An 11,924-nucleotide genomic window follows, 5' to 3' on the forward strand; every position below is an offset into this window, starting at 1 on the left:
CCCTAGCCCTAACCCTAACACTAACCCTAACCCTAACCCTAACCCTAGCCCAAACCCTAACCCTAACACTAACCCTAACCCTAGCCCAAACCCTAACCCTAACCGTGGCCCTAACCCTAACCAAAGCCCTAACCCTAGCCCTAACCCTAACACTAACCCTAACCCTAACACTAACCCTAGCCCTAGCCCAAAACCTAACCCAAACCCTAACCAAAGCCCTAACCCTCGCCCAAACCCTAACCCTAACCCTAACCGTGGCCCTAGCCCTAACCAAAGCCCTAACCCTAGCCCTAACCCTAACACTAACCCTAACCCTAACACTAACCCTAGCCCAAACCCTAACCCTAACCGTGGCCCTAACCCTAACCCTAACCAAAGCCCTAACCCTAGCCCTCACCCTAACACTAACCCTAACCCTAACCCTAACACTAGCCCTAACCCTAACCCTAACCCTAACCGTGGCCCTAACCCTAACCATAGCCCTAACGCTAGCCCTAACCCTAACACTAAGCCTAACCCTAGCCCGAGCCCTAGCCCTAACCCTAACCCTAGCCTAACCCTAAGCCTAACCCTAAGGGAGCAATTTGAAAGTGTGGCCGGCGCGAGGGACGCCTGTGCGGGCGTGGAGAGTCGATGTGGAGTCCTTGTGAGCATGGAGTGTGTTGTAAGGGCGTGTTTCTGCCTGTGCCTTGACCCTAACACTAACCCTAACCCTAGCGCTAACCCTAACCGTAGCCGTCACCCGAACCCTAACCCGAGCCCTAGCCCTAGCCCTAACCCTAACCCTAACCCTAACGGAGCAATTTGAAAGTGTGGCCGGCGTGAGGGGCGCCTGTGCGGGCGTGGAGAGTCAATGTGGAGTGCTTGTGAGCATGGAGTGTGTAGTAAGGGCGTGTTTCTGCCTGTGCCTTGACCCTAACCCTAACCCGAACCCTAACCCTAACCGCGGGTGCGGGGGGTTGAACAAACACCGGGGAAGCCATTAACCACCAGCGGGGAGTACATTAAGCAGTTGCCCTTAGTCTCAGGAGCAGCGGGGAACAGATTATCCAACAGCCGGGAAAACATTCACCAACTTCGGGGGAAAACATGAACGAAATATCGGGAAGACATGAACCAACGGCAGGCAAAACACTGGGGAAGCCAGGAACCAACAACGGGGAGTACACTAAGCAGCTGCCCTTAGTCTCAGGAGTAGCGGGGAAGAGATTAAGCAGCAGCCGGGAAAAGATCAGCCAACCGCGGGGGAACTCATTAACCAGTGTCGTGGGAACGCATTAACCAGTTTCGTGGGAACTCATTAACCAGTTTCGGGAAAACTTCCACCAAAGGCGGGGAAAGCATCAACCAACGGCGGGGAAGCCATTGTCCAACAGGGGGGGGGGAGCACATCAAGCAGCTGCCCTTAGTCTCAGGAGCAGCGGGGAAGAGATTAAGCAGCAGCCGGGAAAAGATCAGCCAACCGCGGGGGAACTCATTAACCAGTTTCGTGGGAACTCATTAACCAGTTTCGGGAAACCGTCCACCTAAGGCGGGGAAAACATCAAACAACGGCGGGGAAGCCATTGTCCAACAGGGGGGAGCACATTAAGCAGCTGCCCTTAGTATCAGGAGCAGCGGGGATCAGATTAAGCAACAGCCGGGAAAAGATCAGGAAACCGCGGGGGAACTCATTAACCAGTTTCGTGGGAACTCATTAACCAGTTTCGGGAAAACATCAACCAAAGGCGGGGAAAGCATCAACCAACGGCGGGGAAGCCACTGTCCAACAGTGGGGAGCACATTAAGCAGCTGCCCTTAGTCTCAGGAGCAGCGGGGATCAGATTAAGCAACAGCCTGGGAAAAGATCAACCAACCGCGGGGGAACTCATTAACCAGTTTCCTGGGAACTCATTAACCAGTTTCGTGGGAACTCATTAACCAGTTTCGGGAAAACCTCCACCAAAGGCGGGGAAAGCATGAACCAACGGCGGGGAAGCCATTGTCCAACCGGGGGGAGCACATTAAGCAGCTGCCCTTAGTATCAGGAGCAGCGGGGTACAAATGAACCAGCAGCGGGGAAAACAACTTCGTGGGAACTCATTAACCAGTTTCGTGGGAACTCATTAACCAGTTTCGGGGGAACTCATTAACCAGTTTCGGGAAAACTTCCACCAAAGGCGGGGAAAGCATCAACCAACGGCCGGGAAGCCATTGTCCAACAGTGGGGAGCACATTAAGCAGCTGCCCTTAGTATCAGGAGCAGCGGGGATCAGATTAAGCAACAGCCGGGAAAAGATCAGCCAACCGCGGGGGAACTCATTAACCAGTTTCCTGGGAACTCATTAACCAGTTTCGTGGGAACTCATTAACCAGTTTCGGGAAAACCTCCACCAAAGGCGGGGAAAGCATGAACCAACGGCGGGGAAGCCATTGTCCAACCGGGGGGAGCACATTAAGCAGCTGCCCTTAGTATCAGGAGCAGCGGGGATCAGATTAAGCAACAGCCGGGAAAAGATCAGCCAACCGCGGGGGAACTCATTAACCAGTTTCCTGGGAACTCATTAACCAGTTTCGGGAAAACTTCCACCAAAGGCGGGGAAAACATGCACCAACGGCGGGGAAGCCTTTGTCCAACAGGGGGGAGCACATTAAGCAGCTGCCCTTAGTATCAGGAGCAGCGGGGTACAAATGAACCAGCAGCGGGGAAAACAGCTTCGTGGGAACTCATTAACCAGTTTCGGGGGAACTCATTAACCAGTTTCGGGAAAACGTCCACCAAAGGCGGGGAAAACATCAACCAACGGCGGGGAAGCCATTGTCCAACGGGGGGGAGCACATTAAGCAGCTGCCCTTAGTATCAGGAGCAGCGGGGAACAGATTAAGCAACAGCCGGGAAAAGAACAGCCAACCGCGGGGGAACTCATTAACCAGTTTCGTGGGAACTCATTAACCAGTTTCGTGGGAACTCATTAACCAGTTTCGGGAAAACGTCCACCAAAGGCGGGGAAAACACCAACCAACGTCGGGGAAGCCTTTGTCCAACAGTGGGGAGCACATTAAGCAGCTGCCCTTAGTATCAGGAGCAGCGGGGATCAGATTAAGCAACAGGAGGGAAAAGATCAGCCAACCGCGGGGGAACTCATTAACCAGTTTCGTGGGAACTCATTAACCAGTTTCGGGAAAACTTCCACCAAAGGCGGGGAAAACATGCACCAACGGCGGGGAAGCCATTGTCCAACAGGGGGGAGCACATTAAGCAGCTGCCCTTAGTATCAGGAGCAGCGGGGTACAAATGAACCAGCAGCGGGGAAAACAACTTCGTGGGAACTCATTAACCAGTTTCGTGGGAACTCATTAACCAGTTTCGGGAAAACGTCCACCAAAGGCGGGGAAAGCATCAACCAACGGCGGGGAAGCCATTGTCCAACAGTGGGGAGCACATTAGGCAGCTGCCCTTAGTATCAGGAGCAGCGGGGATCAGATTAAGCAACAGCCGGGAAAAGAACAGCCAACCGCGGGGGAACTCATTAACCAGTTTCGTGGGAACTCATTAACCAGTTTCGTGGGAACTCATTAACCAGTTTCGGGAAAACGTCCACCAAAGGCGGGGAAAACATGCACCAACGGCGGGGAAGCCATTGTCCAACAGGGGGGAGCACATTAAGCAGCTGCCCTTAGTATCAGGAGCGGCGGGGATCAGATTAAGCAACAGCCGGGAAAAGATCAACCAACCGCGGGGGAACTCATTAACCAGTTTCGTGGGAACTCATTAACCAGTTTCCTGGGAACTCATTAACCAGTTTCGGGAAAAATTCAACCAGAGGCGGGGAAAGCATCAACCAACGGCGGGGAAGCCTTTGTCCAACAGGGGGGAGCACATTAAGCAGCTGCCCTTAGTATCAGGAGCAGCGGGGTACAAATGAACCAGCAGCGGGGAAAACAGCTTCGTGGGAACTCATTAACCAGTTTCGGGGGAACTCATTAACCAGTTTCGGGAAAACTTCCACCAAAGGCGGGGAAAGCATGAACCAACGGCGGGGAAGGCATTGTCCAACCGGGGGGAGCACATTAAGCAGCTGCCCTTAGTATCAGGAGCAGCGGGGATCAGATTAAGCAACAGCCGGGAAAAGATCAGCCAACCGCGGGGGAACTCATTAACCAGTTTCGGGGGAACTCATTAACCAGTTTCGGGAAAACGTCCACCAAAGGCGGGGAAAACATCAACCAACGGCGGGGAAGCCTTTGTCCAACAGGGGGGAGCACATTAAGCAGCTGCCCTTAGTATCAGGAGCAGCGGGGTACAAATGAACCAGCAGCGGGGAAAACAGCTTCGTGGGAACTCATTAACCAGTTTCGGGGGAACTCATTAACCAGTTTCGGGAAAACTTCCACCAAAGGCGGGGAAAGCATGAACCAACGGCGGGGAAGGCATTGTCCAACCGGGGGGAGCACATTAAGCAGCTGCCCTTAGTATCAGGAGCAGCGGGGATCAGATTAAGCAACAGCCGGGAAAAGATCAGCCAACCGCGGGGGAACTCATTAACCAGTTTCGTGGGAACTCATTAACCAGTTTCGGGAAAACTGCCACCAACGGCGGGGAAAACATGCACCAACGGCGGGGAAGCCATTGTCCAACAGGGGGGAGCACATTAAGCAGCTGCCCTTAGTATCAGGAGCAGCGGGGTACAAATGAACAAGCAGCGGGGAAAACAACTCCGTGGGAACTCATTAACCAGTTTCGTGGGAACTCATTAACCAGTTTCGGGAAAACGTCCACCAAAGGCGGGGAAAACATGCACCAACGGCGGGGAAGCCATTGTCCAACAGGGGGGAGCACATTAAGCAGCTGCCCTTAGTATCAGGAGCAGCGGGGTACAAATGAACCAGCAGCGGGGAAAACAACTTCGTGGGAACTCATTAACCAGTTTCGGGGGAACTCATTAACCAGTTTCGGGAAAACGTCCACCAAAGGCGGGGAAAACATCAACCAACGGCGGGGAAGCCATTGTCCAACAGGGGGGAGCACATTAAGCAGCTGCCCTAAGTATCAGGAGCAGCGGGGATCAGATTAAGCAACAGCCGGGAAAAGATCAACCAACCGCGGGGGAACTCATTAACCAGTTCCGTGGGAACTCATTAACCAGTTTCGTGGGAACTCATTAACCAGTTTCGGGAAAACGTCCACCAAAGGCGGGGAAAACATCAACCAACGGCGGGGAAGCCATTGTCCAACAGTGGGGAGCACATTAAGCAGCTGCCCTTAGTGTCAGGAGCAGCGGGGATCAGATTAAGCAACAGCCGGGAAAAGATCAGGAAACCGCGGGGGAACTCATTAACCAGTTTCGTGGGAACTCATTAACCAGTTTCGGGAAAACCTCCACCAAAGGCGGGGAAAGCATGAACCAACGGCCGGGAAGCCCTTGTCCAAAAGTGGGGAGCACATTAAGTGGCTGCCCTTAGTATCAGGAGCAGCGGGGATCAGATTAAGCAACAGCCGGGAAAAGATCAGCCAACCGCGGGGGAACTCATTAACCAGTTTCGTGGGAACTCATTAACCAGTTTCGGGAATACTTCCACCAAAGGCGGGGAAAACATGAACCAACGGCGGGGAAGCCATTGTCCAACAGTGGGGAGCACATTAAGCAGCTGCCCTTAGTATCAGGAGCAGCGGGGTACAAATGAACCAGCAGCGGGGAAAACAGCTTCGTGGGAACTCATTAACCAGTTTCGTGGGAACTCATTAACCAGTTTCGTGGGAACTCATTAACCAGTTTCGGGAAAACATCCACCAAAGGCGGGGAAAGCATCAACCAACGGCGGGGAAGCCATTGTCCAGCAGTGGGGAGCACATTAAGCAGCTGCCCTTAGTATCAGGAGCAGCGGGGTACAAATGAACAAGCAGCGGGGAAAACAACTCCGTGGGAACTCATTAACCAGTTTCCTGGGAACTCATTAACCAGTTTCGGGAAACCTTCCACCAAAGGCGGGGAAAACATGCACCAACGGCGGGGAAGCCATTGTCCAACAGGGGGGAGTACATTAAGCAGCTGCCCTTAGTATCAGGAGCAGCGGGGATCAGATTAAGCAACAGCCGGGAAAAGATCAGCCAACCGCGGGGGAACTCATTAACCAGTTTCGTGGGAACTCATTAACCAGTTTCGGGAAAACATCAACCAGAGGCGGGGAAAACATGCACCAACGGCGGGGAAGCCATTGTCCAACAGGGGGGAGTACATTAAGCAGCTGCCCTTAGTATCAGGAGCAGCGGGGTACAAATGAACCAGCAGCGGGGAAAACAACTCCGTGGGAACTCATTAACCAGTTTCGTGGGAACTCATTAACCAGTTTCGGGAAACCTTCCACCAAAGGCGGGGAAAACATGCACCAACGGCGGGGAAACCATTGTCCAACAGGGGGGAGCACATTAAGCAGCTGCCCTTAGTATCAGGAGCAGCGGGGTACAAATGAACCAGCAGCGGGGACAACAACTCCGTGGGAACTCATTAACCAGTTTCGTGGGAACTCATTAACCAGTTTCGGGAAACCTTCCACCAAAGGCGGGGAAAACATGCACCAACGGCGGGGAAGCCATTGTCCAACAGGGGGGAGCACATTAAGCAGCTGCCCTTAGTATCAGGAGCAGCGGGGATCAGATTTAGCAGCAGCCGGGAAAAGATCAGGAAACCGCGGGGGAACTCATTAACCAGTTTCGTGGGAACTCATTAACCAGTTTCGGGAAAACATCAACCAGAGGCGGGGAAAGCATCAACCAACGGCGGGGAAGCCTTTGTCCAACAGGGGGGAGCACATTAAGCAGCTGCCCTTAGTATCAGGAGCAGCGGTGCACAAATGAACCAGCAGCGGGGAAAACAGCTTCGTGGGAACTCATTAACCAGTTTCGGGGGAACTCATTAACCAGTTTCGGGAAATCTTCCACCAGAGGCGGGGAAAGCATCAACCAACGGCGGGGAAGCCTTTGTCCAACAGGGGGGAGCACATTAAGCAGCTGCCCTTAGTCTCAGGAGCAGCGGGGAACAGATTAAGCAACAGCCGGGAAAAGATCAGCCAACCGCGGGGGAACTCATTAACCAGTTTCGTGGGAACTCATTAACCAGTTTCGTGGGAACTCATTAACCAGTTTCGGGAAAACGTCCACCAAAGGCGGGGAAAGCATCAGCCAACGGCGGGGAAGCCATTGTCCAACAGTGGGGAGCACATTAAGCAGCTGCCCTTAGTATCAGGAGCAGCGGGGATCAGATTAAGCAACAGCCGGGAAAAGATCAGCCAACCGCGGGGGAACTCATTAACCAGTTTCCTGGGAACTCATTAACCAGTTTCGGGAAATCCTCCACCAAAGGCGGGGAAAGCATCGACCAACGGCCGGGAAGCCTTTGTCCAACAGTGGGGAGCACATTAAGCAGCTGCCCTTAGTCTCAGGAGCAGCGGGGTACAAATGAACCAGCAGCGGGGAAAACAACTTCGTGGGAACTCATTAACCAGTTTCGTGGGAACTCATTAACCAGTTTCGGGAAAACATCCACCAGAGGCGGGGAAAGCATCAACCAACGGCGGGGAAGCCATTGTCCAACAGGGGGCAGTACATTAAGCAGCTGCCCTAAGTATCAGGAGCAGCGGGGATCAGATTAAGCAACAGCCGGGAAAAGATCAGCCAACCGCGGGGGAACTCATTAACCAGTTTCGTGGGAACTCATTAACCAGTTTCGGGGGAACTCATTAACCAGTTTCGGGAAACCTTCCACCAAAGGCGGGGAAAACATCAACCAGCGGCGGGGAAGCCATTGTCCAACAGGCGGGAGCACATTAAGCAGCTGCCCTTAGTATCAGGAGCAGCGGGGTACAAATGAACCAGCAGCGGGGAAAACAGCTTCGTGGGAACTCATTAACCAGTTTCGGGGGAACTCATTAACCAGTTTCGGGAAAACATCAACCAGAGGCGGGGAAAGCATCAACCAACGGCGGGGAAGCCTTCGTCCAACAGGGGGGAGCACATTAAGCAGCTGCCCTTAGTATCAGGAGCAGCGGGGTGCAAATGAACCAGCAGCGGGGAAAACAACTTCGTGGGAACTCATTAACCAGTTTCGTGGGAACTCATTAACCAGTTTCGTGGGAACTCATTAACCAGTTTCGGGAAAACGTCCACCAAAGGCGGGGAAAGCATCAACCAACGGCGGGGAAGCCATTGTCCAACAGACGGGAGCACATTAAGCAGCTGCCCTTAGTATCAGGAGCAGCGGGGATCAGAGTAAGCAACAGCCGGGAAAAGATCAGCCAACCGCGGGGGAACTCATTAACCAGTTTCGTGGGAACTCATTAACCAGTTTCGGGAAAACTTCCACCAAAGGCGGGGAAAACATGCACCAACGGCGGGGAAGCCATTGTCCAACAGGGGGGAGCACATTAAGCAGCTGCCCTTAGTATCAGGAGCAGCGGGGTACAAATGAACCAGCAGCGGGGAAAAAAACTTCGTGGGAACTCATTAACCAGTTTCGTGGGAACTCATTAACCAGTTTCGGGAAAACTTCCACCAAAGGCGGGGAAAACATGCACCAACGGCGGGGAAGCCATTGTCCAACAGGGGGGAGCACATTAAGCAGCTGCCCTTAGTATCAGGAGCAGCGGGGTACAAATGAACCAGCAGCGGGGAAAACAACTTCGTGGGAACTCATTAACCAGTTTCGTGGGAACTCATTAACCAGTTTCGGGAAAACGTCCACCAAAGGCGGGGAAAGCATCAACCAACGGCGGGGAAGCCATTGTCCAACAGGGGGAAGTACATTAAGCAGCTGCCCTTAGTATCAGGAGCAGCGGGGTACAAATGAACCAGCAGCGGGGAAAGCAACTTCGTGGGAACTCATTAACCAGTTTCGTGGGAACTCATTAACCAGTTTCGGGAAAACATCAACCAGAGGCGGGGAAAGCATCAACCAACGGCGGGGAAGCCATTGTCCTACAGTGGGGAGCACATTAAGCAGCTGCCCTTAGTATCAGGAGCCGCGGGGATCAGATTAAGCAACAGCCGGGAAAAGATCAGCCAACCGCGGGGGAACTCATTAACCAGTTTCGTGGGAACTCATTAACCAGTTTCTGGGGAACTCATTAACCAGTTTCGGGAAATCCTCCACCAAAGGCGGGGAAAGCATCGACCAACGGCCGGGAAGCCTTTGTCCAACAGTGGGGAGCACATTAAGCAGCTGCCCTTAGTCTCAGGAGCAGCGGGGTACAAATGAACCAGCAGCGGGGAAAACAACTTCGTGGGAACTCATTAACCAGTTTCGTGGGAACTCATTAACCAGTTTCGGGAAAACATCCACCAGAGGCGGGTAAAGCATCAACCAACGGCGGGGAAGCCATTGTCCAACAGGGGGCAGTACATTAAGCAGCTGCCCTAAGTATCAGGAGCAGCGGGGATCAGATTAAGCAACAGCCGGGAAAAGATCAACCAACCGCGGGGGAACTCATTAACCAGTTTCGTGGGAACTCATTAACCAGTTTCGGGGGAACTCATTAACCAGTTTCGGGAAAACATCAACCAGAGGCGGGGAAAGCATCAACCAACGGCGGGGAAGCCTTCGTCCAACAGGGGGGAGCACATTAAGCAGCTGCCCTTAGTATCAGGAGCAGCGGGGTGCAAATGAACCAGCAGCGGGGAAAACAACTTCGTGGGAACTCATTAACCAGTTTCGTGGGAACTCATTAACCAGTTTCGGGAAAACATCCACCAGAGGCGGGTAAAGCATCAACCAACGGCGGGGAAGCCATTGTCCAACAGGGGGCAGTACATTAAGCAGCTGCCCTTAGTATCAGGAGCTGCGGGGATCAGACTAAGCAACAGCCGGGAAAACATTAACCAACTTCGGGGGAACTCATTAACCAATTATTTGATGACCGGTAGGCGGCGCTCTATCGGCTTCGGCGACCGGCGGGTGGCGGTTCGGGGTCGTGGCGACCCGGGGCGAGGCGGCCCGGCCGTTGAAATCGCGAAAAAACGCGTTTTTAAAAAGAACCGTCGGTCCCCATCGGGATGGATTTGACCCCCTCATGCCGCCGTCGGGACCTCTTCGGCGGCATGACTACCGGAGGTGTTCCCGCCGAGGTGGACACTTGCATTTTCTGGCACGGTGGGTTGGCGGGGTACCTGCAGAATAGCAGGAAGGCGATGGCAATGACATGTGGCAACTCATTAACCAGTTTTGACTTTGCTGCATTGAAGGCGGAAAATCGAAACAGGGCCCCGCTCGAGCCCCCAGGTCTGCCGGGACCGCACCGGGCCGCCGCCCCGACGGCCGTTCGGCCAGAATGGGCTAGTATTTCTCCGGATTTTTGGCCGTTTTTCCGACTTTTTCGGACGTCGGAAAAGCGGCGGCCTGGCCACCGGCCGCGGCCGGGGGTGCCTTCCCCTCGAGCGAGGGCCCGGAATTCACCCGTTTGCAGCCCCGGAGGAGCTCCGCCGGCGGCCGGAATGGTTGAGACCATCGGCCGCGCTGAACGGAGCTCGGGTAACTCATTAACCAAACTGGACTTGGCCCCTGGCGCAGGAGGGGGGGTCCAGGTGAGGGCTGGCAGGCCGTGGCCACCCGGCAGCAGTGATGCACCCGCGATGGCGGTAGTCCTTCCGATTCGGAGGCTCCCTGGCCCCGCAGAGCAAAAATGGGAGCCGCACGGAGCTCTATGAAGTCAGATCCGGTCGGTGGTGGCGGGGCAGGGTGCACGGTTTCCCGCAGAGCTCGGCGGATCCGTCCCGCCGAGGTGGCCACTCGCATTTTCTGGCAGGGGAGTCCCGAGGCTGGTTAACCAGTTACCCCCGGAAGTGGGGATGGAGTTGAGATTGAACCGTTTTGCGGGGCCTCCGGGCCCCTTCCCCGGTAGGACTACCGGGGCACACCCCGCCGAGGTGGCCACTTGCATTTTCTGGCACGGGGGGTTGGCGGGGTACCTGCAGAATAGCAGGAAGGCGATGGCAATGACATGTGGCAACTCATTAACCAGTTTTGAGTTTGCTGCATTGAAGGAGGAAAATCGAAGCAGGGCCCCGCTCGAGCCCCCAGGTCTGCCGGGACCGCACCGGGCCCGCCGCCCCGACGGCCGTTCGGCCAGATTGGGCTAGTATTTCCCCGGATTTTCGGCCGTTTTTCCGACTTTTTCGGCCGTCGGAAAAGCGGCGGCCTGGGCACCGGCCGCGGCCGGGGGTGCCTTCCCCTCGAGCGAGGGCCCGGACCTCACCCGGTTGCAGCCCCGGGTGGGGCTCCGCCGGCGGCCGGAATGGTTGAGACCATCGGCCGCGCTGAACGGAGGTCTGGTAAATCATTAACCAAACTGGACTTAGTCTCTGGCAAGAGAGATGGTCCAGCCGACGGGCACGACCGAGGGCCCGGACCTCACCCGGCTGCAGCCCCGGGTGGGGCTCCGCCGGCGGCCGGAATGGTTGAGACCATCGGCCGCGCTGAACGGAGGTCTGGTAAATCATTAACCAAACTGGACTTAGTCTCTGGCAAGAGAGATGGTCCAGCCGACGGGCACGACCGAGGGCCCGGACCTCACCCGGCTGCAGCCCCGGGTGGGGCTCCGCCGGCGGCCGGAATGGTTGAGACCATCGGCCGCGCTGAACGGAGGTCTGGTAAATCATTAACCAAACTGGACTTAGTCTCTGGCAAGAGAGATGGTCCAGCCGACGGGCACGACCGAGGGCCCGGACCTCACCCGGTTGCAGCCCCGGGTGGAGCTCCGCCGGCGGCCGGAATGGTTGAGACCATCGGCCGCGCTGAACGGAGGTCTGGTAAATCATTAACCAAACTGGACTTAGTCTCTGGCAAGAGAGATGGTCCAGCCGACGGGCACGACCGAGGGCCCCGGACCTCACCCGGTTGCAGCCCCGGGTGGAGCTCCGCCGGCGGCCGGAATGGTTGAGACCATCGGCCGCGCTG

The sequence above is a fragment of the Mustelus asterias genome, unplaced genomic scaffold (assembly GCF_964213995.1).
Source record: "Mustelus asterias unplaced genomic scaffold, sMusAst1.hap1.1 HAP1_SCAFFOLD_3121, whole genome shotgun sequence".
In the NCBI taxonomy this organism is placed as follows: Eukaryota; Metazoa; Chordata; class Chondrichthyes; order Carcharhiniformes; family Triakidae; genus Mustelus; species Mustelus asterias.